This window comes from Bufo gargarizans, chromosome 9 (assembly GCF_014858855.1).
Source record: "Bufo gargarizans isolate SCDJY-AF-19 chromosome 9, ASM1485885v1, whole genome shotgun sequence".
Taxonomy (NCBI): domain Eukaryota; kingdom Metazoa; phylum Chordata; class Amphibia; order Anura; family Bufonidae; genus Bufo; species Bufo gargarizans.
Genome location: NC_058088.1, coordinates 149,729,380 through 149,756,341, shown reverse-complemented (window position 1 = coordinate 149,756,341; position 26,962 = coordinate 149,729,380).

The window sequence follows — 26,962 nt, the reverse complement described above, 5'->3', positions numbered from 1 at the left end:
ATTGCCGCGTCCGTAAAAACCAGCTCTATAAAAATATCACATGAGCTAACCCCTCAGATGAACACTGTAAAAAAAAAAAAAAAAACTGTCAAAACAAGCAATTTTTGTCACCTTGCATCACAAAAGGTGCAACACCAAGTGATCAAAAAAGCGCATGTCCCACAAAATGGTAACAATAAAACCATCACCTCATCCCGCAAAAAATGAGCCCCTACATAAGAAAATCTCTAAAAAATAAAAAAAACTATAGCTCTCAGAACATGGACACATTAAAACATAATTTTTTTGTTTCAAAAATGCTATTATTGTGTAAAACTTTAATAAATGAGAAAAAGTATACATATTAGGTATCGCCACGTCCGTAACAATCTGCTCTATAAAAATGTCACTTGACTGAACCCCTCAGGTGAACGCTGTAAAAATAAATAAATAGAAACTGTGCTAAAACAACCAATTTTTTGGTCACCTTGCCCCATAAAGTGTTATAATGAATGATCAAAAAATCATATGTACCCAAAAATAGTTTCCAAAATGGGGTCACTTCTTGGGAGTTTCTACTGTAAGGGTGCATCAGGGGGCTTCAAATGGGACATGGCATCTAAAAACCATGTGGAGTTCCTTTTCTTCTGCGCCCTGCCATGTGCCCATACAGCAGTTTATGACCACATGTGGGGTGTTTCTGTAAACCACAGAATCTGGGTAATAAATATTGAGTTTTGTTTGGCTGTTAACCACTGATGTGTTAAAGAAAAAAATGGATTAAAATGGAAAATCTGCCAAAAAAGTGAAATTTAAAAATTTGATCTCCATTTAATTCTTGTGGAACGCATAAAGGGTTAACAAAGTTTGTAAAATCGGGTCATTTATGGGGGTATCCACTATGTAGGCCCCACAAAGTGACTTCAGACCTGAACTGGTCCTTATAAAGTGGGTTTTGGCAATTTTCTTAAAAATTTGAAGAATTGCTTCTAAACTTCTAAGCCTTCTAACGTCCTAAAAAAATAAAATGACATTTCCAAAATGATGCCAACATAAAGTAGACATATGGGGAATGTTAAGTAATAAATATTTTATGAGGTATCACTTTCTGTTTTTAAAGCAGAGAAATTGAAATTTAGAAAATTGCGAATTTTTGGGTAAATTTTGGATTTTTTCATAAATAAAGGTGAAATATTTTGACTCAAATTTATGACTATCATGAAGTACAATGTGTCACGAGAAAACGGTCTCTGAATGACTTGGATAAATAAAGGCGTTCCAAAGTTATTACCACATAAAGTGAGATATGTCAGTTTTGCAAAATTAGGCCTGGTCAGGAAGGGGGCAAATGGCCCAGATGGGAAGTGGTTAAGCAGAAACACACTGGACCAGGGGGAATGGTGTCTGAATCAAAAAAATCTTCAACCAAATAACTCTTCTCTGGGGTCGTCCGCAACTAGATTTGTTTTCAACCAGAGAGAACAGAAAATGCCAACTTTTATTTTCCCTTAGGTGAAGAGACTCTCCAACGGGGATAGATGCCTTCTCCCTCCATTGGCCAAATCGGCTACTCTATGCTTTTCCTCCGCTAAGACTCCTTCCAAGGTTTCTCCGAAATTAAGACGAGAACGAACGAGGGTAATCCTGATTGCTCCATTTTGGCCCCGAAGAACCTGGTTCACCTGGTTGAGGAAACTCTCCCTAGCAGACCCTTGGATTCTGCCGGAGAGGCAAGATCTTTTGTTTCAAGGCCCTGTCATCCATCCGAATGTAAAACAGTTGCATCTAACAGCTTGGCTCTTGAGGGGGAAATCCTAGAAAGTAGAGTCCTGTCCAATAAAGTAGTTTCCACCTTGCTATCTTGCAGAAAGGAGGTTACCTCCTCAATTTACCTCAGCATTTGGAAGACCTTCCAAATATTTGCTAAGGATCCGGTGAATCCTTTAAACCCTCCTTCTATGTGTAAGATCTTGAGAAGCCGGTCATGAGAAGAATTTTGAGGCCTAGTAATCTCAGGGTACAGGTATCTGCCCTAAGTGCCTTTTTTAGCTCCCCGATCGCTAACCATCCCTGGGTTAAGAGATTTTTTAAAGCGATCAGCAGAGTTAGACCGATACTCAGACCCTCGGTTCCCCCCTGAGACTTCAACTTAGTCCTTACTAGCCTCATGGAGCTTCCCTTTGAACCGTTACAGGACTTCTCTGTAAGACTCCTTTCCTTCAAAACGGCCTTCCTGGTGGCAATCACCTCAGCCAGAACGGTCGGGGAAATTTCAGCCTTTTCAACATCCCCACCTTGTGGTTGTGGCAACCAAGAATGTACAGAGTCCTACCTGAGATACCCTACTCTTAATCGGTTAGAGTTGTGCCGCAACCGCGTCGTGGAGGGACGCCTGAAAGAGGGCAAAAAGGCATACCGATTGGCAGGAGTAATTTATTACAACGTAATTACAAAACCAGACTCTGGAAAGCCATTGACATTTCAGTTTCGGGGTGAGGTATGTAACGGTTAAAACACGTGGAGCGCCAACGTCCTAATTTCTGAATGACATGCGCTGGCACCTGGTTCTTGGAGGCCGCGGATGCTGCACCTATGCGGAATGAATGTCCCGAGATCGAGGTGGGGTCGCCGCCCAAGTTGGCCACTAGGGAGCGTACGTGGGACACAAACTGATGAGTGGTGCCACCCCAAAGGGCAACAGTGGACTGTTTGGGCCGGACCCCGGCAAGGCTGATAGTAGCTGACGGAGAACTGTGACGGGGCACCACTGATGAGACGTAGGGAAAGAGGACACCGCGACTGGGGAGCCCACCTGTGAGGTTTTAGACGTCCTCAGCAGCAGCACGTAACCTTCGGCGTTTTGAACCAGCTGGCCGACTGTGAGAAACCTGCTGCCGCTGGGAGAACAAGTGAACTCCCCAGGCCTCAAGAAGCCATAGAAAGCTAGATAGATGGCGGATTTGAGCACCAGGCTAGGTAGAACCCCAAAAGGATTTCTATCCAGGACGTCAGACAGTCTACGGAAAAGGAGCCCGGTGACAGCCTGCCTATGCACTTGGCCTTGTGGCCCGCATTTGCTCAAACCCTTAAGTGCGGCTCTGACGGCATGCATGGAGAACACCGATGCCCGTTCGGGATGACTGATGGAGAGGAAATGTTCCACTCCCGACAAGTATGACCTCACCGTGTTGTGGGAGAGCTTGAGTTCTGAGTGGCAGTAGCCAATGAAAGACAGGATGTACTCTACAAAACTGTATTCCCCCTGAGGACATTCCCTTTGAAACTTGCAAAACGCCTTCCACCCGGTGTTATATGCCCTGGTGGTGTTAGGGGAAAGGGACTTGGACTTCAAGGCGTGGGCCGTCTCTAGGTGACTGGTCACGCTAGGATTAAGGATTCGTGAGGAGGGACGCTAGCGCCCGCTACATCTGCCTCTGGCATGACCTGCAAGAAAAGGGAGAAATTAGCCCTCGATAAGGCATCAGCAGCCACATTTTGCGAACCTGGCACATGCGCACTATGGACATGGAAATGGTAATGTAGGGAGAGTTGCACTAATCGTCTTAAGAGACACATGACATGGGATGATTTAGACGACCCACTGTTTACAATGTCTACCACTGCTGTATTGTCAGACACTAACAAAACAGACCGATTTACCCAATGATTGCCCCATATGTGGGCAGCTACCACAATGGGGTACAGTTCGAACAGTGCCGAGGTGTGGAGGAAACCTGGGATCTGTCTCACCTCGGCAGGCCATTCGCCTGCGACCCAGTGGGTGCCAAAAATAGCAGCAAAACCTGAGCTCTCAGCTGCATCTGAGAAGACTACAGGAGATTGACACGACAACTCTGGAATGAACAAGGACACCCCATTCAACTGACAAAGAAATTGGTCCCACATGTGGAGATCAGCTAAGGCCTGACTATCCAGACACACTGGGCTGTCCTGCTCCGGGGCCGTGGCCAGGAGCGCCAACAGGCGGGATATGAACGTTCTGCCCTGCGGAATGATGCGCATGGCGAAATTTAACATGCCCAGTAGTGACTGTAAATCAGCCTTAGTGACCACGGTCGTGACTGCAAACCTATGGATGACTTCTCTGATTCTCACTAATTTGTCCGAAGGTAATCTGGCTAACATGTCCTGTGAGTCTAGTTCAATGCCCAGAAAGGTGATAACTGTGGACGGGCCCTCAACTTTCTTGGGGGAGACCGGGACACCTAACTGGGAAAAACACCTCAACAATTTCCCCAACCCTAGGGGGGCTGCCCTTGGCCTCTCAATCAGCAGAAAGTCATCCAAGTAGTGGATGACAAATTCACAGTGGACCTTGTGTTCCAGAACCCAGTGAAGGGCCTGAGCCAACTGGTCAAAGAGCCACGGGCTGCTCTTGGAACCGAAGGTGAGTTTGGTGGAGAAATAGTAAAGATCCTTCCATTTGATGCCGTGCCATTGCCAGAGTGCTGGCATGATGGGAAGTAACTTAAAGGCATCCGATATGTCGGCTTTGGACAACATCGACCCGGGACCTGACTGCATGATGATGGCGATAGCCTGGTCAATCGAAGAATACCTCATGCCCACTTCTTCTGAAGGAATAAGGGAGATGAGGCTGGGAACCATGTGGGGCTGGTCGATGATGAGTCTCTCCTTTTTGCTAAATTTGCCCGTGACCACCCCCACGGGACTGACTCTCCACCGTTGGAAAGGAGGCACTTTGAAAGGACCGATCAGGAAACCTTTGTTCAATTCGGACTCTATCAGTGTGTCTACAGAATTGGGATTCCTCTGGGCAGACTAAAGGTTCTTGCACTCATACGTGAATTCTGGAGTCGTGACTAACCCTGTGTGGAAGCCCTCGTGAAACCCTGAGACCAGGAACTGCACGAACCCTGGATTGTGGTGACCTCGCAAGAATTCCTGTAAGCAGCTGGTATTGACCACACTCATGTAATTTTTTACCGACTTTAATGAGCACGCGACTCTGGGATGGGCCCTAAAACAGTTGGTGCAGATGTGCAACAGACGACATTGCCCGAAATTACAAGATGCGTAATTGTAATTGTTACAGATCTGGGCCCTACCTAGCTGAACATTGGGCCGGCCTAGCTTGTCCACGGAGCTGGGGGGTCTGAAAACATTGAGTGGCCCAGCTGACGAGCTGGAAGGGTACGATGAAGTACTGGCGGCTGACTTGTGGCACCACTCTACGGAGTGGAAGATGTACTGACAGGCGGAACAGGAGGGGGCTTTCAGGCCTGCAAAGTGCCTGCAGAACAGTTCTGTATCGAGGTTGGACAAATCTGTAACATGTTGTAACTGAGAAAGTGCAGCTGCTGCTTTGGCTGAAAACGAACAATGATAGTCGTAAAACGAATTTCCTCCATACTTGTAACCCAACTCTGTAACCCGAAAGAGGTACAGATCGAGTTCCTCCCTCCAGTCCGGCCTGGCAGAACATACGAAATCCCTTAAAAAGGCTAAACGCAATGATGAACTCCGGGATGGTTAACTTGCGGTTAAGCCTGTGGTCACGGCCTCTCAGCACCACCGAGACTTCCCCGCAAGCTATGACACTGTTGTCAGACAAGTCCCTGGAGGCTATCAGCAACGAAGCGAGGTTAACATCCCTACCCTCAAGGATGTCTTTCCTGATGCTGATTGGGATGAAATTAGATGGAGCCACGTTGGGGATGGCCTGGACAGTACAGGTATCCCCTACAGCAGAGGAGGTGTCGACCGGGACCTCAGGGGCAGAAACCGGAACGACCGAGCCGTGAGACTCGATTAACTCCAACCTCGCCTGTATCGAAGTGACCGCCGATGTCAGACTGTTCAGCATGACGTGCAACTGAGCAAGTGACGTTTGCACCGTGGTCATAAGGGGATCGTCACTACTGGGCACTAAAGAGTCTTTCCACAGTCGATACACCTCTGCCTTCCTGGCGGAAGCTGGGAAAGGGACGCCCTTCTTCGTTAGCTCCGACATGAGCTTGGGAATGGTCCATGCTCGTAGGAACGGTATACTGCCCCCCTCAGACATTCCTGATGCGTTCTCGTCCACAGACGCCTCGACGATGTCTGATGCGTGTGACATCACAGCTGTGGAAGCAGTAACGTAAGTGACCGGCTAAACTGGACGACCACCAGCATCCCTGAAACTGCTTAGCAAAGTAAGAAAAGATGCACTGCCCCCGTGTAGCTACACACACTGACACCAGAAGAACCGTGAGGGAGTGGCCAGGAACCGCCACCCAGAAATGCAAACACAGGGAAAATATGATCTACTTACCTACTCAGAAATCTACATTGACCACCGCGGAAAGCTTGTGAAACAGCACAACCTGGACGTGAGAGAGTGCATGAGACACATAACCCACTTGTGAGCACTTCCTTTCCCCTCCCCAACGTGTACCCCTACTACCTTACCGACAAGCCACAATCAAGGAATGAGATCAAGACAAAACTTGGACCTGGAAGCAAAACAATGAAGGTGTCAACACTGGATCGTGCCTGCCATACGGAACCATGCAGGTAAAACATGAAATGACTGGACGTGAGCTGTAAGCTGCAGGCGACCGGTAGAAGGGGGTTAGTCGCTGGCTAACATGTTCCCCCCCCCCCCCCCCCCCGACTGTTCCTGGCGTTGTCACGGATCCCTGCCTATCTAAGCGCCACGGCGGCCCGTGCCAGACTTTAGTGAAGATGCGGAGCATGGCCAAAGCGTCCCCCGCATCCCTCCACGATAACCGCGTGGGGAGCGCGGAGCTCTCTGGCACCGTGGACCCGAATGGGGGGACCCCCTTGCGCAATGGCCTCCGCCCCATACCAACACGGTATGTGAGCCACGTGGAGGGCTGCGCGGCTCCCTGGTAGAGTGCCCAGTGCAGGGGTGCCCTCCTTCGCCCAGGGCCGACCCACCTGCCGGCTGAGCACTTCTACCGCGTGGGGAGTAGCATAGCCCTCTGGCCTGAACCAGTGTAGGGGGGCCCCCGAATCAACGCGGGCCCCGCCGCACTGGTGAATGGATGTTGCCACGTGGGGGGTCGCGCCGCTCCCTGGCAGGGTGCCCAGTGCAGGGGTGCCCCCCTTGCTTGAGGGGCCGACCCGCCGCCGGCTGGGCACACCCACCACGTGGGGAAACTGCGCAGCCCCCTGGCATCGGAAGCCGGGACAGGGGCGAGGCCTTATGTGACACGGCCCCCACCCTTCATCGGTTGAAGACGTGCCGCTCCCTGGCAGGGTGCCCAGTGCAGGGCACACCCACCACGTGGGGAAACGGCGCAGCCCTCTGGCATCTGGGAGCCGGGACAGGGGGGAGGCCTTATGTGACCCAGCCCCCCCCTTCATCGGACAAAATGTATGCCACGTGGCGCCGCACTCGCTCCCTGGCAGGGCGCCCAGTGCGGGGGTGCCCCCCTTCATTTGGGGGCCAACCCACCGCCGGCTGAGCCCACCCACCACGTGGGGAAGCAGTGCGGCGCTGGCCAGATCAGAGAAGGGGGGCCCTCTCTATCGCGGGCCCCGCCCCCCGCTGGTAATGTGAAACACTGTGGGACCTCCAAGCGGGGAAGGATGGGAGCGGCGCCACCGTTGTGGCTCCGCCCCCCCGCTGGAGGAGGGCAGTGCTCGGGAGCCCTGTGGACGGGGGAGGAGAGGAGCGCAGTCACCGTTGTGGCTCCGCCCCCCCCCCCCCCCGCCGGAGGAGGGCAGTACTCGGGAGCCCTGTGGACGTGGGAGGAGGGGAGCGCAGTCACCGTCGCGGCTCCGCCCCCCCGCCGGTGAATGATGGCCAGAACGTAGCCCCGTGGATGAGGCAGCCTGCCCTCCGTTACGGTCCGCCCCCAGCCTGGAAGAAGGAAGCGATGCGGTGAGTGTAATCTTAAATTTCATGCTGTAGACATCTGACCTACCATAGGTTCCAATTCATTGCCCTATGGCCTCAGATAAATTGAGAAAATGCTTTTACCTCTGAATCTGTATTTGTGTTTATTTCTGAGCAACTGCATTCAGAAAAATTAAACATGAAAGTAAAATCTGTAGTGACACATAAGAAAGTATAAATAGGACACCCTTTTGGCTTCTGTCTGGTGAATGAGAAGCTTGCTGTATATGCCATGGTTTTTCCCAGTCTATACATTTAAGGCCTCATGCACACGACAGTATTTTTTCACGGTCCGCAAAAAACGGGGTCCGTAGGTCCGTGATCAGTGACAGTTTTTTCGTCCGTGGGTCTTCCTTGATTTTTGGAGGATCCACGGACATGAAAAAAAAAAGTCGTTTTGGTGTCCGCCTGGCCGTGCGGAGCCAAACGGATCCGTCCTGAATTTCAATGCAAGTTAATGGGGACGGATCCGTTTGACGTTGACACAATATGGTGCCATTTCAAACGGATCCGTCCCCATTGACTTTCAATGTAAAGTCTGGAGTCCCTTTTATACCATCGGATCTGAGTTTTCTCCAATCTGATGGTATATTTTAACTTGAAGCGTCCCCATCACCATGGTAACGCCTCTATGTTAGCATATACTGTCGGATATGAGTTAGATCGTGAAAACTCATTTCCGACAGTATATTCTAACACAGAGGCGTTCCCATGGTGATGGGGACGCTTCTAGTTAGAATATACTAAAAAACTGTGTACATGACTGCCCCCTGCTGCCTGGCAGCACCCGATCTCTTACAGGGGTGCCGCACCTGAAGGGGTTAATTGTACTATCATATCCCCCTGTAAGAGATCAGGGCTGCCAGGCAGCAGGGGGCAGACCCCCCCCCCCCCAGTTTGAATATCATTGGTGGCCAGTGCGGCCCCCCCCCTCCCTCCCTCTATTGTAATAATAGGTTGGTGGCACAGTGTGCCCCCCCCCGGCCCCCCGCCCCCCTTCCTCCCTCTATTGTAATAATTCGTTGGTGGCACAGTGTGCGCCCCCCCCCCCCTTCCTCCCTCTATTGTAATAATTCGTTGGTGGCACAGTGTGCGCCCCCCCCCCCGCACTATTGCTAAGTAACCATGGCAACCAGGACTGCAGTAGCGTCCTGGTTGCCATGGTTACCGATCGGAGCCCCAGCGATTAAACTGGGACTCCGATCGAAACTCCGCTGCCACCAATGATCGGGGGGGCGCACACTGTGCCACCAACAAATTATTACAATAGAGGGAGGAAGGGGGGGTGGGGGGGCGCACACTATGCCACCAACGAATTATTACAATAGAGGGAGGGCGCACACTGTGCCACCAACGAATTATTACAATAGAGGGAGGAAGGGGGGGGGGCCGCACTGGCCACCAATGATATTCAAACTGGGGAGGGAGGGGGGTCTGCTGCCTGGCAGCCCTGATCTCTTACAGGGGGATATGATAGTACAATTAACCCCTTCAGGTGCCGCACCTGAAGGGGTTAATTGTGCTGATCACGGCCCTCTGTAAGAGATCGGGTGCTGCCAGGCAGCAGGGGGCAGTCTTGTACACAGTTTGTAGTGTATTCTAACTAGAAGCGTCCCCATCACCATGGGAACGCCTCTGTGTTAGAATATACTGTCGGATATGAGTTTTCACAAAGGACAGGTCATATTTTTTGGACTGACAGAATACACGGATCACGGCCTCGGCTGCAAAACGGTGCATTTTCCGATTTTTCCACTGACCCATTGAAAGGCAATGGGTCCGCGAAAAAAAACGGAAAATGGCACAACGGCCACGGATGCACACAACGGTCGTCTGCATGAGGCCTAACCTGCATGCGCAGACACAGTGGGGTCACATTACTAATCTTGTTGCATAATGCCACATCAAGTGGGTAGTCTCATCACACTTCTTTAAAGGAAATCCTCTGTATGGGTGGTTTCATAAAGAGCATTAAAGTGTAACTGACATTTCATATTTTATTCCATAATGGTATAGTACACACTACAGTATAAGTGCTTTTTGTGATTTTTAGTTTTACCTGATAACTACCACAAATGTGTGCTACTTTCCTATTCGGCAGCCCTCTTCTCACAGCGTCTGTATTATAACCAAGAGATGGGGAGAGCACCAGGAGGAGGAGCACAGCCCTGAGCGCGCAGTCACCGTGTAGTAGGAGGTACACTGCCACCTAGCTACTAGTATGTGTTGGTCACCGATGTTGTCAGCCTCCACATCTGCAGTTTCCCACTGTTTGTTGCCTGCCCTGTGTTAATCATTTTCAGTTTAATTTACATAGGCACTGCCCTCAGATAATAGCATAATTGTAATTTCACTATACAGCTTCCTTTAGCCCCATGTTCTCCTTTAGCCCCATGACAGCGCTCGGCTCCTATGGACGCAGAGACAGCTGATAGTCTGCTTCCCTTTCCACCATTTACACAACAAGCGATCCCCAACAGCAGCGCGATGTAGTTTTCAGACATGGCGCTGCTGGTCTGTGTAGGAGGAGGAGTGGTGGAGCTGGGAATCAGCTGTGAGCGTCGCCAGAACTGCCTGCCGGATCCGGCTGCGAATCCGTTTCACAAATGCATTGCAATGCCAGATCCGTCTCTCCGGTTGTCATCTGGAAAAACAGATCTGGTATATATTTTTTTTTTTTCACATTCTGTTTTTCCGGAACACTTAGAGCCGGATCTGGCATTGATGCTTTTCAATGGAAAATAATTCGGCATTCCAGCAAGTGTTCTGGAATTTTGGACTGAGAAAATACAGCCAAATACCATACAGTGACTGAACTGAAGACATCCTGATGCATACTGAACGGATTGCTCTCCATTCAGAATGCATTAGGATAAAACTGATCAGTTTTTTTCCGGTATTGAGCCCCTAGGACGGAACTCAATACCGGAAAAGTTTAACGCAAGTGTGAAAGTACCCTAACTGTACACCGCACTGCTGCTGGGAGGGCTGTGCTGGAGCTGGGATCCAGAGGAACTAGGTGAGTATTTTATATGGTGGGGGGGCACAGGACATCATAAATACTATAATGGGGGCACCTGACATCAGACCTATTTTATAAGGGAGCACATGGCATCAGAACTATTTTATAGGGGGGCACCTGGCTTAAGAATTATTTTATAGGGGGCACAGGACATCATAAATACTATATGGGGGCACCTGGCATCAGAACTATTTTATATGGGGGCACCTGGCATCAGAACGATTTTATAAGGGTGCACAGGACATCATAAATACTATATGGGGCACCTGGCATCAGAACTATTTTATAGGGGGCACAGGACATCATAAATACTATATAGGGGGCACTGGCTGCATAGCTACTATATAGGGGCCACAGGACTGCATAACTACTATATAGGGGGCATTGGCTGTATAAATACTATATAGGGGCACCATGCTGCATGCATACTATATAGGGGGCACTGGCTGTTTAGAGGAAAGTGCCAGACATGTGTATATATTATATATATATACACCCCCAGTCCCTATATATGTATGCCCCAATAGTTAATGTATGTATGTATTTATATATATATATATATATATATGTGTGTGTGTAATATTAATACACAGTGCTGCCTTTGACTTAAAGTTACTTTTATTCAACCAGCAAGTAATTTTTAGACTGGAAATGACATCGGTGTCTCCCAAAAGATAATAAGGCGATGTACAAGAGGCATTATTGTGGGGAAAAAAAACATTTCTCAGCTTTTATTTACATTTGAGCAAAAAATGTCCAGTCCAAAATTATTCATACCCTTCTCAATAATCAATAGAAAAGCCTTTATGGGCTATTACAGCAATCAAACGCTTCCTATAATTGCAGACCAGCTTTTTGCATGTCTCCAGGGGAGGGCTGGGAAGGGGGGCAGGGAGGCAATTGCCCCCCAGACCGCCCTAAAGCATGTTAAAAACGGCCACTGGGCTGTCTTTAACAAATTATTTTTTATTTTTTTTTATTCCTCAGGGCCGCACCGCCGATCACCACAGGTGGCGCGGCCCTGGTTCTAGTTGCCAGCAGCGGTGGGAGGGCAGTAGGAGATGAGCGCTTCCATTGTGATGACGTCATCATCGCGCCACCTGAGTCGGGCAGCACACAGCAGGGACAGACACAGGCCGGAAGAGGCCTGCATCACATCGCTGCTGATGGAGGTAAGTATCAGTGTATTTTGTATTTATTTTTTGTTTGGAGGGGGGGGGGAGCTGGCACTATGGGGGCACTAAAGGGGAGAACGGCACTATGGGGCATCTGGTGGTACTTTTTTTTGGGGTGGCACTTCTTACTGGCACATTATGGGGGGCACCATGGGGGAGAGGAGCACTATGTGGGCTCTAAAGGGGCTTTTTTTTTTACACACTATGGGGGGCACTATAGGGGAGAACGGCACTATGGGGCATCTGGTGGCACTATAGGGGCATTATTTGGGGGGCACCATAGGGGAGAGGAGCACTATGGGGGCTCTAAAGGGGCTTTTTTTTTTTTTTACGTTATGGGGTGCACTATAGGGGAGAACGGCACTAGGGGGCATCTGGTGGCACTATAGGGGCATTATTTGGGGGGAACCATGGGGGAGAGGAGCACTATAGGGGCTCTAAAGGGGCTTTTTTTTTACACATTATGGGGGGCACTATAGGGGAGAACGGCACTATGGGGCATCTGGTGGCACTATAGGGGCATTATTTGGGGGCACTATGGGGAAGTGGGGGTTCTAAAGAGGCCTTTTTTTCTTATTGGCATATGGGGCATTATGGCATCTGGTGGCACTAAGGGGGCGTTTTTTACTGGCACATTATGGGAGGCACTATAGGGGAGGGCGGCACTATGGAGGAGTGGAGCACTATTGGGGCATATGGTGGCACTTTGAAGGGGCATTTTTTACTGGCACATTATGGGGCGGCACCATGGGGGAGAGGAGCACTATGGGGGCATCTGGGGAGTCCAAAGGGCCTTTTTTTTTTTGACACATTATGGGGGCAGTATAGGGGAGAATGGCACTATGGGGCATCTGGTGGCGCTATAGGGGCATTATTTGGGGGCACTAAGGGGAAGTGGGGGCTCTAAAGGGGCCTTTATTCTTATTGGCACATTATGGGGGCATTATGGCATCTGGTGGCACTAAGGGGGCATTTTTTTACTGGCAAATTATGGGGTACACTATGGGGAAGGGGGAGAGGAGCACTATGAGGGCATTTACTGGGGCACTATATAGGGGTATTTTATACTGGCATACATTATGGGGACATTGGCTCAACAGCGGGCACTAAGCGGGGGTATTTCATGTACTGTCATATTGTAGGGAGAATTATTAGTACTAGGAGGTATTATGCAGAGCTTTGCTAATACTGGGGGGCTATGAGGAACATGATTACTAGTATGGGCACTATAGGGGCATTATTACTACTAAGTGTGCTCTGGAAGAGAAATTATTTCTATTTTGGGGAGCCCTGTTACTTTGGGGGGCACCCTGCCACAGTATCAGCTTAGCACGATAATTTTTGGGGGACATTATCTTTATACTATTAGTGTCTGGGCTCAGTTATTTTTTTAGAGCACTGTGTGCCAATAATTGTTGAAGGGGGCACTATCTGTGTGGTAGTAGTATTTCCAGGGGGACTGTTTCTGCAGTATAGTATTGGGGGCACAGCGGGCACAGTATTGGGGCACTATCTATGTGGTAGCAGTATTTCCAGGGGGACTGTTTCTGCAGTATAGCATTGGGGGCACAGCGGGCACAGTATTGGGGGTGGCAAGAAAGGGTGTTCAGAAGATGATGGAAATGTGGGAAACTAATGTCTGTTTGTTAATCTCTGCAGAGATGGGAGATGGCTGAAAAATCATCATGGCGGTCTGGTCTGAATGGAGAAGATGAGGAAAGAGAACGTCTACAACAAAGGTGACATCACTGGATGTAAGAGGTATGGTGCGCTATGTAGGAGAGGAGATGCTCCGGCTCCTCCCCCTGACATTTGCAGAAGGAGGATTCAGAGCTGGGTGAGGACAGCCAAAGGGGGCAGCAGGCCACGAGCGGGTGGAAGATGGTGGGGGGAACCACAGGCCTTGAGCAGGATCTGGGAAGGGAGGAGAGCGGAAGAGCTTCCTGGCTGCAGCCGGCTGTTTATTGTATGATGTGAAGCAGGCAGTGCAGCCAGGACAGACCTCCCCCTCTCCGTATGATGTGTAGAGACAGGCCGCAACTATAGAATGTCAGCTGTACAGTGTTTGTTGGGAGTGGCCTATTATATGTCGGAGGGGCTTTTAATAATCGACGGGGCCAAAAAAATTGCACGCCGCATTGCTATTTTCCAACAGAGCTTTTAGAATTGCCAAGTAAAAGAATCAGCGCAACACACTACACCCCTTCCCTGCATTTTTAAATATAAAGGGGGCTTTGAAAAATTTAATTAGCACAGCGCACTACACATGCCACATTTTTTTGCCTTTTCGGACCCCCCTAGACAAAATTCCTTGGTGCTCCCCTGTAGGAGAGGAGATGTTCCATTTGCAGAAGGAGGAATCAGATCAGGGTGAGGACGGCCAAAGGGGGCAGCAGGCCACAGGCCGGTGGCAGATGGTGGGGGGAACCACAGGCCTTGAGCAGGATCTGGGGAGAGAGGAGCTTCCTGGCTGTAGCCTGCTGTTTATTGTATGATGTGAAGCAGGCAGGGCAGCCAGGACAGGTCCTCCCCTCTCCGTATGATGTGTAGAGACAGGCCTCTACAAAATAATTTCAGCTGTACAGTGTACAGTGTTTGTTGAGAGTGGCCAATTATATGTAGGAGGGGCTTTTAATAATGGGAGGGGCTAAAATGGGCCACTTGACTGGATTTGCCCCCCACGACTAAGGCTGCCAGCCCTCCCCTGCATGTCTCCACAGGTATTTTTGCCTATTCATCTTTAACAATGAGCTCCAAATCTTTCAGGTTGGAGGATCTTCTTACCATCACCCTGATCTTTAGCTCCCTCCACAGATTCTCAATTGGATTCAAGTCTGGACTCTGGCTGGGCCACTCCAAAATGTTAATGTTGTTGTCTGCTAACCATTTCTTCCAACTTTTGCTGTGTGTTTTGGGTCATTGTCATGCTGAAATGTCCACTGGTGCCCAAGGCCAAGTTTCTCTGCAGACTGCCTGATGTTGTCGTTGAGAATCCTCATGTATTGCTCTTTTTTACTGTACCGTTTACTGTGATTAGGTTCCCTGGTCCATTGGCTGAAAAACACCCCCAAAGCATTAGGTTCCCACCACCATGTTTGACAGTGGGGATGGTGTTCTTTGGGTTGGCTTCTCCTTTTTTACGCCAAATGAAGGAAACATCATTGTGACCAAACAATTAAATTTTTGTTTCATCTGACCATAACACACGACCAGAAGTCTTCTTCTTTGTCCAGATGAGCTTTTGCAAAGGCCAAGCGAGCTTTTGTGTGCCTTATCTGGAGAAGTGGCGTCCTCCTTGGTCTGCATCCATGGAACTCAGCAGTGTGCAGTGTCCGTTGGATTGTCTGACTTGAGACATTGCCACCAGCAGAGCCCAGAGTCACCAGGATGGCCTTGGTGGTGATCCTTGGATTCTTTTTCACCTCTCTAAGGGCCGCTTCACACGAGCGGATGCCGTGCGTGGCATCCGCTCCGTGAAAGAGTGCCAAGACCCGCTGCAGACTGCAGAGGCACGGAGCAGTAACATGACTGTTAATGCTCCGTGCCTCTCTGTGATCTCTTTACTACGAAATCACAGTTGTCACTGCTGGCCAGCACAGGTGTCACTTTTGGCTTCCGACCACGTCCTCTGAGATTTTCCACTGTGCGGAACATCTTGTATTCTTTAATAATACTTTGCACTGTAGCCACTGGTACTTACATTTTTTTTTTTTTTTAAACTGGTTAATTAGGATGCTTTAGAACAGCTTGGACTATTTGGAATGGTATAGAACTTTAGATTTTCCAACAGACTGTGACAGTTTGTGAAGGATATGAATAATTTTGGACTGGACACTTTTGCTGAAATGTAAATAAAAGCTGAAAAATTTGTTTTTTTCCACAATAATGCCTCTTGTACATCGTCTTATTATCTTTTGGGAGACACCTATGTAATTTCCAATTAAAAAATTACTTGCTGGTTGAATGAAAGTAACTTTAAGTCAAAATTTGCCAGGGGTATGAATATATACACACACTAGCAGAAGGACCTGGCTTCGCACTGGTATATTTCATTTAATGTTTCTGTGTGTCGTTAAAATATATCAACAGTATCCCCCTCTACAGCACGCCGCCCCACTGTCTGCTGAGCTGTGTACCTAATCCTTTCCTGTGTGATACTGTCTGCTGAGCTGTGTATCTAGTATCCTATACTGTGTGATATTGCCTGCTGAGCTGTATATCTAATCTTGACACATCATATGACTGAATATTTAAGGATCTGTGAACTGCTAAAACCTGTGACCAGTTGTTATGGAAACCTGAAGTAGAACCTTCTAGCTTCTATTGGCTGATAAGGGACATGTGGCTGTGTGTATGGCAGTTAGCATATGAAGAGAAACACTTGCAGGCTTATATTGGCTAATGCAGGTCATGTTTTGGGAATATCTCAGGAACGGTACGTCCCAGAGAGCTGAGACCTTCCCGGACACCTGATGTACCTGTGTGCCAAATTTGGTGAAGATTGGTCCAATCGTTTGGTCACACATAAAGAACAGACAGATATATATGAGACAGAGCAGATTTGCACGGGTATATTTCATTTTATGTTTCCATGTGTCGTAAAAAGATATCAACCGTTTCCCCCATAACAGTGACCTCTACAGTACCCGCCCCCTTAACAATGACCTCCACAGTGCCCGCCCCTTTAACAGTGACCTCCATAGTGGCCGCCCCTTTAACAGTGACCTCCATAGTGGCCAACCTTTTACCAGTGACCTCCACAGTGCCTGTCCCTTTAACAGTGACTTCCCTTTAACAATGACCTCCACAATGTCCGCCCCTTTAACCGTGACCTCCACAGTGGCTGCCCCTTTAACATTTACCACCCCTTTAACAGTGACCTTCACATTGGCTGCCCCTTTAACAGTGACTTCCACAGTGCCAGCCCTTTAACAGTGTCCACTCCTTTAAGTTACCTCCACAGTGCCCACTCCTTTAACATTGAACACCCCTTTAACAGTGACCTTCACGATGACCACCCTCTAACCCCTTAAGGACCGGGCTCATTTTCACCTTAAGGACCAGGCCATTTATTTAAAATCTGACCAGTGGAGTAAAAAAAATATAATGTTATTTATAAAAAAAAGTAATCGAAATTTACCCTAAATTTTGAAAAATTAGCTAATTTCCCCCCCAAAAATTCTCAACTTTTATAATAGATAGTAATACCTCAAAAATAGTTATTATTTTACATTTCCCATAAGTCTACTTCATGTTTGGATCATTTTGTGAATGCCATTTTATTTTTTGGGGATGTTACAAGGCTTAGACGTTTAGAAGCAAATCTTGAAATTTTTCAGAAATGTCTAAAACCTACTTTTTCAGGACCAGTTCAGGTCTGAAGTCATTTTGTGAGGCTTACATAATAGAAACCACCCAAAAATAACCCCATTTAACAAACTACACCCCTCAAGGTATTCAAAACTGATTTTACAAACTTTTTTAACCCTTTAGGTGTTCCACAAGAATGAATGGAAAATACAGATAAACGCTATATGGTTTTTGGAAGGCAAATTTTGCTGAACTGTTTTTTTGACACCATGTCCCATTTGAAGCCCCCCTGATGCACCCCTAGAGTAGAAAATCCCCAAAAAGTGACCCCATTTTGGAAACTATGGGATAGGGTGGCAGTTTTGTTGGTACTATTTTAGGGTACACATGATTTTTGGTTGCTCTATATTACACTTTTTGGGAGGCAAGGTAACAAGAAATAGCTGTTTTGACACAGTTTATTTTTTTGTTATTTACAACATTCATCTGACAGGTTAGATCATGTAGTATTTTTATAGAGCAGGTTGTCACGGATGCGACAATACCAAATATGGTTGTTTGTTTGAGTTTTACATAACAAAGCATTTAAAAAAAATTAAATAAAAAATCTTTAGTGTCTCCACATTCTGAAAGCCATCGTTTTATTTATTTTTTGGGCGACTGTCTTGTAAAGGGGCTAATTTTTTTCTGGGTGAGATGACTGTTTGATTGGCACTACTTTAGGTTGCGTATGACTTTTTGATCGCTTGCTATTACACTTTTTGTGATGTAAGGTGACAAAAAAATACTTTTTTTTTTTTTTTTTTTAACGTTTTTTTTTATGGTATTCACCTGAGGGGTTAGGTCATGTGATATTTTTATAGAGCAGGTTCTTACGAACGCAGTGATACCATATATGTATAGTTTTTTTAATTTATTTTACTTTAACACAATAACAGCATTTTAGAAAAAAAAATCATGTTTTAGTGTCTCCATAGTCTGAGAGCCATATTTTCTTTACTTTTTGGGAGATTGTCTCATGTAGGGGCTCGATTTTTGTGGGATGAGGTGCCGATTTGATTGGTACCATTTTAGCGGACATACGACTTTTTTAATCACTTTTATTACCTTTTTTAAGAAGTAAGGTGGGCAAAATATCAATTTCATCATAGTTTAATTTCTTTTTTTTTATCGCATTCCACGTGCGGGGAAAATAACATAACCATTTTATAGATCAGATCATTATGGACGCGTTGATATCAAACATGTGTAGTGCATTTTATTTTTTTTATTTTTAATCAGTGATAAATGTGTTTTTTTTTTATATTTTTCCCTATATTTTTTTTTTTTACCCAGATTCACTCGGTTCTTGAAGATCCAGTGGTTCTGATGTCTGTATAATACAATATAGTACACTATAGTGTGCTGTACTGTATTTTCACTTTACACTTAGTCTGATCAGACTAAGCCTTACCATGACTAGTGATGTCCCGAACGATTCGCCGGCGATGCGATGTTCGGTCCGCCCCCTATACATCATCATTGAGTAAACTTTGATCCTCTACCTCACAGTCAGCAGACACATTCCAGCCAATCAGCAGCAGACCCTCCCTCCCAGACCCTCCCACCTCCAGGACAGCATCCATTTTAGATTCATTCGGAATCTGCTTTCACAGAGAGAGGAGGGAGAGTGTAGCTGCTGCTGATTCAATAGAGAAAGCGTTAGCTAGGGCATTGTTCTTTGTCCACAGACTCCTCTGCCGTAAGGACAGCATCCAGACAGCACCCCAAAAAGCCCTTTTCAGTCTTTTTTTTTTTTTATATATATACAGACGTGGACAAAATTGTTGGTACCCTTTGGTCAATGAAAGAAAAAGTCACAATGGTCACAGAAATAACTTTAATCTGACAAAAGTAATAATAAATTAAAATTCTATAAATGTTAACCAATGAAAGTCAGACATTGTTTTTCAACCATGCTTCAACAGAATTATGTAAAAAAATAAACTCATGAAACAGGCATGGACAAAAATGATGGTACCCCTAACTTAATATTTTGTTGCGCAACCTTTTGAGGCAATCACTGCAATCAAACGCTTCCTGTAACTGTCAATGAGACATCTGCACCTCTCAGCAGGTATTTTGGCCCACTCCTCATGAGCAAACTGCTCCAGTTGTGTCCGGTTTGAAGGGTGCCTTTTCCAGACTGCATGTTTCAGCTCCTTCCAAAGATGCTCAATAGGATTGAGGTCAGGGCTCATAGAAGGCCACTTTAGAATAGTCCAATTTTTTCCTCTTAGCCATTCTTGGGTGTTTTTAGCGGTGTGTTTTGGGTCATTGTCCTGTTGCAAGACCCATGACCTGCGACTGAGACCAAGCTTTCTGACACTGGCTAGTACATTTCTCTCTAGAATTCCTTGATAGTCTTGAGATTTCATTGTACCCTGCACAGATTCAAGACACCCTGTGCCAGACGCAGCAAAGCAGCCCCAGAACATAACAGAGCCTCCTCCATGTTTCACAGTAGGGACAGTGTTCTTTTCTTGATATGCTTCATTTTTTCGTCTGTGAACATACAGCTGATGTGCCTTGGCAAAAACTTCGATTTTTGTCTCATCTGTCCACAGGACATTCTCCCAGAAGCTTTGTGGCTTGTCAACATGTAGTTTGGCATATTCCAGTCTTGCTTTTTTATGATTCGTTTTCAACAATGGTGTCCTCCTTGGTCGTCTCCCATGTAGTCCACTTTGGCTCAAACAACGACGGATGGTGCGATCTGACACTGATGTTCCTTGAGCATGAAGTTCACCTTGAATCTCTTTAGAAGTCTTTCTAGGCTCTTTTGTTACCATTCGGATTATCCGTCTCTTAGATTTGTCATCAATTTTCCTCCTGCGGCCACGTCCAGGGAGGTTGGCTACAGTCCCATGGATCTTAAACTTATGAATAATATGTGCAACTGTACTCACAGGAACATCTAGTTGCTTGGAGATGGTCTTATAGCCTTTACCTTTAACATGCTTGTCTATAATTTTCTTTCTGATCTCTTGAGACAGCTCTTTCCTTTGCTTCCTCTGGTCCATGTCGAGTGTGGTACACACCATATCACCAAACAACACAGTGATTACCTGGAGCCATATATATAGGCCCAATGGCTGATTACAAGGTTGTAGACACCTGTGATGCTAATTAGTGGACACACCTTGAATTAACATGTCCCTTTGGTCACATTATGTTCTGTGTTTTCTAGGGGTACCATCATTTTTGTCCATGCCTGTTTCATGAGTTTATTTTTTTACATAATTCTGTTGAAGCATGGTTGAAAAACAATGTCTGACTTTCATTGGTTAACATTTATAGAATTTTAATTTATTATTACTTTTGTCAGATTAAAGTTATTTCTGTGACCATTGTGACTTTTTCTTTCATTGACCAAAGGGTACCAACAATTTTGTCCACGTCTGTGTATATATATATATATATATATATATATATATATATATATATATATAATATATATTGCAGTTGCCTGGCTGCCCGTGTGTGAGACGCTGCAGGCTCAGTCATAGACAGCACTGTGTGCACAGTGCACACCATTCATACAGGGTGCGACAGAAAATACCTTGCAGATAAAAAAAAATTCTATTAAATATTTGTATGTGATCTAATCACATTTGCAAGCCCGTGTGTGTCAGGCCCCCACACATACTGTATTGTGTCCACTGGCTAGTGGCTGGTTCGGCCTGCACTCAAACCGTTACAGGGTGTCATTCGCCCAAATACCTTTCAGAAAAAAAAATTCTATTTAAAATTTAACTGTGATCTAATCACATTTGCAAGCCCGTGTGTGTCAGCCAGGCCCACACAGACTGTACTGTGCCCACTGCCCACCACTTATATAGAGTGGCACGGTACCTTGCACGCATAGTAACACCTATCTAATAAAAAATGACAGGCAGAGGCAGGCCACGCCGCAGGGGCCGTCGTGTTCGTGGTGCTGTGATTTCCACTGGCCCTGGAATAATGCCCAGTGTTCAGAGGCCACGTACCCTGAACCCAAAAAATTCGGAGAAAATAGTTGACTGGCTTACACAGGACACCCAATCTTCAACAGCTTCCGCTAAGAACCTTGACGCACCATCCTCCTCCAGCTCAGCTTTGGTCACCACTCTCCCGCCCGCCGCCACTGCCACCACAGCCGCTTCACTTGATCCCTCAGAGGAGTTATTTACACATCAGTTGGATGAAATTAGTGATGCGCAACCATTATTGCCAAGGGATGTAGATAACAGGGATATGTCTCAGTCAGGCAGCATTACACACATGGACGTACAGTGTGATGATGATGATGTTGTACCCACTGCTGCTTTCTTTGCTGAGGTGTCAGATGCAAGTGAAGCGGTTGATGATGACGATGTGTCCGTGGATGCCACGTGGGTGCCTGCTCGAAGAGAAGAAGAAGAGGGGGAAAGTTCAGAAGGGGAGACAGAGAGAAGGAGGAGACGAGTTGGAAGCAGGGGGAGGTCGTCGCAAGGAGCTAGTGGCACAGTCAGACAGCATGTATCGGCACCCGGGGTCAGCCAGACAGCACGTCTAATCAACGCATGCTGTTGCCACCACCAGAATGCTCAGCAGTGTGGCATTTTTTTTGTGTGTCTGCCTCTGACAACAGCGATGCCATTTGCAACCTGTGCCAAAAGAAACTGAGTCGTGGGAAATCCAACACCCATCTAGGTACAACTGCTTTGCGAAGGCACATTATCGCACATCACAAACGCCTATGGGATCAACACATCATGACGAGTAGAAGCAGCACATAAGCTCAAAGCCACCATCCTCCTCCTGGTCCAGCATCTTCAGCCACGTCAACCACTGCTGTCCTCCTTGCCCCCTCTCAACTACCCGCCACTCCGCCTCTCACCTTGAGCAGTTCCATCTCATCTGCCCACAGTCAGGTGTCTGTTAAGGAAATGTTTGAGCTGTATGAAGCCAATGTCACAGAGTCACCCTCTTGCCCGGCGTCTGACAGCTGGCTTGACGGAACTCTTAGCCCGCCAGCTTTTACCATACCAGCTGGTGGAGTCTGGGGCCTTCAAAAAATTTGTCGCTATTGGGACACCACAGTGGAAGGTACCCGGAATTTTATTTTTTTTTTTCTAATAAGGCAATCCCAAACCTCTACTCGGTGATTGAAAAGGAAGTCATGGCATCTCTGGCATACAGTGTTGGGGCAAGGGTCCATCTGACCACTGATACCTGGTCTGCAAAGCACGGTCAGGGCAGGTATATTACCTACACTGCGCATTGGGTCAACCTGCTGACGGCTGCCAAGCATGGAATGCGTGGCTCTGCAGCAGAGTTGGTGACACCGCCACGACTTGCAGGCAGGCCTACTGCCACCTCCTCTACTCCTCCTACTCCATCCTCTTCCATAACCTCCTCGGCTGAGTTCTCTTCTGCTGCGGCGTCTGGCTGCACATCAACTGAACCCCCCCAGCTCCCCAGGGGCTATTCCACATCCCGGATACGACAGTGTCACGCTGTCTTGGGGTTGACTTGCCTGAAAGCAAAGAGCCACACCGGACCAGCACTCCTGTCCACCCTGAACGCACAGGTGGATCAGTGGCTGACCCCGCACCAACTGGAGATCGGCAAAGTGGTGTGTGACAATGGAGCAATTTGTTGGCGGCATTGAATTTGGGCAAGTTGTCACATGTGCCATGCATGGCACATGTGTTGAATCTCATCGTACAACGCTTTGTGTCTAAGTACCCAGGCTTACAGGACGTCCTCAAGCAGGCCAGGAAGGTGTGTGGCCATTTCAGGCGTTCCTACACGGCCATGGCGCACTTTGCAGACATTCAGCGTCGAAAAACCATGCCAGTGAGGCGCTTGATTTGTGACAGCCCGAAACGTTGGAATTCAACACTCCTAATGTTCGACCGCCTGCTCCAACAAGAAAAAGCCGTCAACAAGTATGTGTATGACCGGGGTGCTAGGACAGCCTCTGCGGAGCAGGGAATGTTTTTGCCACTTTACTGGACGCTCATGCGCAATGCCTGTAGGCTCATGCGTCCAGAGATCGGCAAAGTGGTGTGTGACAATGGAAGCAATTTGTTGGCGGCATTGAATTTGGGCAAGTTGTCACATGTGCCGTGCATGGCACATGTGTTGAATCTCATCGTACAACGCTTTGCGTCTAAGTACCCAGGCTTACAGGACGTCATCAAGCAGGCCAGGAAGGTGTGTGGCCATTTCAGGCGTTCCTACACGGCCATGGCGCACTTTGCAGACAGTCAGCGCCGAAACAACATTCCAGTGAGGCGCTTGATTTGCGACAGCCCGACACGTTGGAATTCAACACTCCTAATGTTCGACCGCCTGCTCCAACAAGAAAAAGCCGTCAACAAGTATGTGTATGACCGGGGTGCTAGGACAGCATCTGCGGAGCTGGGAATTTTTTTGCCACGTTACTGGATGCTCATGCGCAATGCCTGTAGGCTCATGCGTCCTTTTGAGGAGGTGACAAACCTAGTCAGTCGCACCGAAGGCACCATCAGCGACCTCATTCCATTTGTTTTCTTCCTGGAGCGTGCCCTGCGAAGAGTGCTGGATCAAGCTGTAGATGAGCGGGAAGAGGAAGAGTTGTGGTCACCACCAGAAACAGCCTTGTCATCATCGCTTGCCAGACCTGCGGCAACGCTGCAAGAGGAGTATGAGGAAGAGGAGTCAGAGGAGGAATGTGGCTTTGAGGAGGAGGAAGACCAACCACAGCAGGCATCCCAGGGTGCTCATTGTTGTCACCTATCTGGGACCTGTGGTGTTGTACGTGGCTGGGGGGAAGAACAGACCGTCAATGACATCAGTGAGGAGGAGGAACAGGAAATGAGTAGCTTGGCATCCAACCTTGTGCAAATGGGGTCATTTATGCTGTCATGTCTGTTGAGGGACCCTCGTATAAAAAGGATGAAGGAGAACGACCTGTACTGGATGGCCACGCTACTAGACCCCCGGTATAAGCAGAAAGTGGCGGAAATGTTACCAAATTACCGGACGTCAGAAAGGATGCAGCAGTTCAAAACCAAACAAAAAAATATGCTTTACACAGCTTATAAGGGGGATGTCACAGCACAACGGGAATCTAACTGGGGAAGAGGTCAAAGTAATCCTCCTCCTACCACGACCACGGCGGCAAGGACAGGACGCTTTACAGATGTGTTGTTGATGGAGGACATGCAGAGCTTTTTCAGTCCTACACATCGCCACAGCCCTTCGGGATCCACAGTGCAGCACCAGAGAACGACTCGACCGACAGGTGGCAGACTACCTCGCCTTAACTGCAGATATCAACACTCTGAGGAGCGATGAACCCCTTGACTACTGGGTGTGCAGGCTTGACCTGTGGCCTGAGCTATCCCAGTTTGCGATAGAACTTCTGGCCTGCCCTGCTTCAAGTGTCCTGTCAGAAAGGACCTTCAGTGCAGAAGGAGGCATTGTCACTGACAAAAGAAGTCGCCTCGGTCAAAAAAGTGTTGATTACCTCACCTTCATTGAGATGAATGAGGCATGGATCCCGAAGGGACTGACAGTAGGGGATACGTTTAACTAACAAAAGGCCTGATAACATCCCTTGGCCTCAAAATGGTCCCCACGCTGCTGTATTTAATTTCTGCATACCGGATGACTTTTGTGAATTCTCCACCATCAACTAGGGTTCAAGCCGCAATGTTTTAGTCACCTTTCTGCCTTAAAAACATCAATTTTTCCGGCCGCTGCTACAACAGCGGCTGCAACAATAGCATTGTATTTCAGGCATGTGTACATGCCTAATTTTTCTGGCCTCTGGTGCTGCACTGTGGCTGCAAAAACAAAACAAAAAAAGGCACATACAAGTGTCAATTCCCCTTTCGTGACCGTTACCTTGTTGTGGTGAAGGGGCTTGCATATCACAATGAAGCGATCATCACCTCTATGAGTGTGTTGGCAATGTTGCCACACCCCAGATGATAAGGCCGTTGCTTCATTATAATCAGACCAAAAGCGATCGGGACGGCTGGGTGTTTTTTCATAGAAAAAAATGTAAAAAAATTTATTTATCTTTTTTTAAGTTGTATGGGTGGTTTTTTTAATACATAAAATAAAAAAATCATAATAAAGTCTCTTAATAGTTTATTAGAAATAATGCAGACAATTTAAAAAATCCCCAACAATTCCAATACAAATCAAGTACAAAGCTCAGAACTAAATTATTTCAGGATGTCATAATGGTTCGTTAATTCGACAATCGTTAATCAATTCGACACACGTCCCCGGATAGGGGACGTAACAGGGAATAAACTGATAGGAATAGGACTAGTTAAGACTCCACTCATATAGGGTGTCTCAGCACATTGCTCGGTGCACGCGCAGTGCCCCAACTTGGGAGTAAGAGGACTGACCAAAAATCTATTTAATAAATGGACCCCAGATTGTAAATAAACCGGTCCATAAAAATCAGCCCTCCAAAAGCTAAATGGCGCACCTTTCACTCTACGATCCACTGTGTGGCCGTACAGTAGTTTACGGCCACATATTGGGTGTTTCTGTAAACGGCAGAGTCAGGGCAATAAAGATACAGTCTTGTTTGGCTGTTAACCCTTGCTTTGTTAGTGGAAAAAATGGGTTAAAATGGAAAATAAGGCAAAAAAATAAAATTTTCTAATTTCATCCCCATTTGCCAATAACTCTTGTGCAACACCTAAAGGGTTAATGACGTATGTAAAATCAGTTTTAAATACCTTGAGGGGTGTACTTTCTTAGATGGGGTCACTTTTAGGAAGTTTCTACTCCAGGGGTGCATCAGGGGAGTTGAAACAGGACACGGTGTAAATAAACCGGTCCCTAAAAATCAGCCCTCTAAAAACCAAACGGCGCACCTTTCACTCTACGCCCCGCCAATAACTCTTGTGCAACACCTAAAGGGTTAACAACGTATGCAAAATCAGTTTTGAATACCTTGAGGGGTGTAGTTTCTTAAATGGGGTCATTTTTGGGTGGTTTCTATTATGTAAGCCTCGCAAAGTGACTTCAGACCTGAACTGGTCCCTAAAAATCGTTAATTTCTAACGATAATTTGTTTTCCCTTAGTCCTAAAAGCAGCACAGATGGGGTTAACTGCCCCTGTGGACTGGTAGGACCGGCGGAATTTTAATGAGCCCAAGAACCAATAAACGATCTTCAGCTCCCTGAAAGGGAGGAGATCACCCCCCAGCCCACCGTGTCTTTAACAAGTATGATGTAACTTAGGGAGGGATATTTGTGTGCTGCTGTTAGGACTAAGGGAAAACAAATTATCGTTAGAAATTAACGATTCCCTTACGTCCTACCAGCAGCACAGATGGGGAGATAGCAAGATAAAACCCCCTAGGGAGGGTCCTCATGCCTGGCAGAAGTAAGAACTGTCTGCCCAAAAGCCGAAAACTCTGCCATCCTAGCATCTATCCTATAATGGGAGATGAAGGTTGACTCAGAGCTCCAGGAGGCCGCCTTACAGATCAACTCTAAGGGGAGAAGGCTTCTTTCCGCAACCGAGGTGGAGACCGCCCTAGTAGAATGGGCTCTCACAAA